Below are 3,242 nucleotides of genomic sequence, written 5' to 3'. Positions count from 1 at the left end.
GGAGCCGTGCAGAGTGGTGGGTTCTATACCACAATGACAGATTTCAATTCCTCTTCATACGAATCATCGGACACGGAACAAAATAAGACGACCCAGGCAAGGACCATTGACACGAGATGCCGAACTGGCAAAGGCCAGATAACGGCAAGGAGGGAGGGACTTCGGAGTGGGAAGTCCCTAGTGACGAAAAGGGCGGAAGAGATCGAGGACAGCGACCGATCTCGATCGCCGCTCAAGGTCGATGATTCGACGCCTTTTGCCACCTCCAAGGAGGAGGACTCGGACGATGGCGTGAAGACTGCCCACAAGAAGGAAGGGAAGTGGGAGATCCCCAGGGACGAGGATGGGAACACCGACGAAGAACGCCTCGTGGAGAAGGCCATCAAAGGCAGGGGCAGGCCGGAGACAACAGGGGGATACCGGCTCAAAAAGGAATTCCTGGCTAGGAAACAGGTTATCCTGGAACAAAGAAGGGAGGAATTCCTGCTGAAGGGCATGGAAAACCCGACGGAGGAGTTCCAGGATTGTACCACCAATAGGAAGTACAAAGCCGAAATTAAACGAATAACGGAACACTTAGAGGAGGCCCCTTTCCGAGACGTAACAGCGTCCATATTGGAAGCGTCTACCAAAGTATTGGGATTCTCGCAGAAATCGAAGAATCTCAAAGGCACGCACGTAAAGGCACTTAGGGACGCTGCGGCGGCGATAACGGCAGGAGCAAACGTTATGGCCATGCAAATGGCGAATGACAAATGTGGGGACAATCTAGACCTCATAGAGGAGCTTCGGGCGGAGAACACGAACCTCAAAGCGTCTCTGAAGGAGGTGAGAAAGGAGCTGGAGGAAGTGAAGGAGATGCTCCGCGGTATAAGGGAGGCACCGCTGCATGTAGCGGTGTCCTCCCCGCCCGCGAAGCACCCGGGGAACGTGAGTCAGGGTGTGGGAGAGACACCGCGGCGTGTACCGAGTGCTCCCCCGCCCCTGACCCACGCAGAAAGGGAAAGGGCGATAACTCCACCCGCGGTGGACATGATGGAGGAGGAGGAGGAGGCACCGATAGGGATCATAGAGGTGCAAAAGGGGTTGATCCCAAGGGAGAGGAGACGCCCAGTAAGGGAGAAAAAGGAAGCCAGGGTCGCAAAATCAGGCCCCAAAATCAGAGAGAACATCCTCCTGGACAACAGGGTGAGGATAGAAAGAAGGGAGGAACCAGAGAGGAATGAAAGGAAGGGACTGGAGGGAAACATCACACAAATGGTGTTCAAAGCCTTAAATGAGTGGAAAGCACAAGGAAAGGAGCTTCCCAAAAAAGGGGCCGGGAAAGAGAAAAAGGTAAAGGGAGTGGGGAGCCAGGGTGTGGTACAACAACAGTGGGGAAACAAATACGAACAGGAGTACCCACAATTACCACCCACACGAGCCCAAAGAAAAGAGCAGCAGGCGCAGAAAACTCCCACACCACAGGAAGAAATGTGGACGAAAGTAGTGGGTAGGAGGGAAAAAAAGAAGGAGAGGGAAACGCAAAAAAGGCAGGAAATAAAAAAGGTGGTCAATATAGAAAGAAAAGAGGGGAAGAAAAACAGGAGGAGAATCCCCAACACGGCGGCGGTAACTATTACCGCCGAACGAGAGCAGTATAAGGACCTACTGACGGAAGCCAAGAGCAAGATCGATCTCAAAGGGATTGGGATCGAGAAAATTAGGACAAGAGTGGGGGCCACTGGCGCCTTGGTGATAGAGATACCGGGGGAGCAAAGGGGCACACAGGCGGATCAACTTGCCAATAAATTAAAGGAGGTACTGGCAGATAGAGCTAAAATCAGTAGACCCCAGAAAATGGGAGAATTAAGAGTGAAAGGCATGGAGATATCCACTACGGAAAATGAAGTGGCAGAGGCTGTTGCCAGAGTAGGGGGATGCCAGACAGGAGAGGTGAAAACCGGAAAAATGAGAGTGGCCTGGAATGGGTACCGGACCTTATGGGTACAATGCCCCCTCATGGTGGCGAAGAAGGTTGCGGAGGAGGGCAAACTAACAATAGGATGGGCGCTAACTAAGGTGGAACTACTGCAGGCGAGAGCACTACAGTGTTTCAAGTGCATGGAGAAAGGGCATGTACAGGTTAACTGTAAGAATAGCAAAGACAGACGCGCAAATTGCTATAGATGTGGAGAAATTGGACACCTGGCTCGGGATTGTAACTCCAGAGTCAGGTGTCAAATTTGTGCGGAGGTTGGCGTCCAGTCGAACCACAGGATGGGGGGGCCATCCTGCCGTCCCCCAAAGAGGAGGAAGAATGTCCCTGGGGATGCAGTGGAAGGGGGTATGGCGACCGCACCGCCGCCACGAGACCCTCCTGCATCCCCAGAAGGGAAAAGGAAAGAGGAGGAAGGAAAGAAGAGGGAGAGGGAGGCAAATCGGGAACTGGAGCCAGAGTCCCAGCCTCCTCTCCCTCAAAGGAAGCGGAGAACCTCGCTCCCTCTTTCGCCCCCCCCTCAGATCCTCATTGGAGAAGAGAAGATGGAGGTGGAGGAAAAAAGGGGGGAGAAGAGAGTGAGGACAATAGAGAGAGAGGATACCGACGGCGAACAGCCGGGGGAAAAAGTGGTGGTAATCACAGTACCAGATAATGGAGACTAAATTACTACAAGGGAACCTGCACCGCGCCCGTCAAGCGCTCCCCCTGTTCGAGCATACTATGACGGAGCGCGGTGCAGGCTTAGGAATAGCGGCAGAGCCCCACCATGTCCCCAGGAACCGCAGATGGTTCGGGGACGAGTTGGGCTCTGTCGCTATTGTGTGGAAGGCGAGCAGCCGCTCACCCCCTGCCAAATATTTGGACCGCGGCAGGGGGTTTGTTGTGGCCAGGTGGGGAGCCGTCACCGTGTCGGGGTATACCTCCCCCCAGCAAAGAGCCTGGGCTTGGTAGATTACGAGTCCAGGCTCCAAGAAATGGGAGATGTCATCAAGAGACATCTCCCAGGTCCTGTCATCGTCGCCGGCGATTTTAACGCCAAATCGGAGCTATGGGGCTCCCGGCGCGATGACAGGAGGGGGGAGGTAACTGCGGATTGGGCCGTGGGCCTAGGTCTGCACATAATGAACGATGGTGTAAAATCCACATTCGTGGGGTCGAGGGGGAGTCGATTATAGACTTGTCTTGGGGCGACCCCCTCGGCCCTGCGAAGGGTGCGGACCTGGAGGGTGGCGGAGGAGCTCGAATCGTTGTCTGACCATTC

The sequence above is a fragment of the Harpegnathos saltator genome, unplaced genomic scaffold (assembly GCF_003227715.2).
Source record: "Harpegnathos saltator strain DR-91 unplaced genomic scaffold, Hsal_v8.6 scaffold33, whole genome shotgun sequence".
In the NCBI taxonomy this organism is placed as follows: Eukaryota; Metazoa; Arthropoda; class Insecta; order Hymenoptera; family Formicidae; genus Harpegnathos; species Harpegnathos saltator.
Note: the sequence above shows the minus strand (reverse complement) of the source record.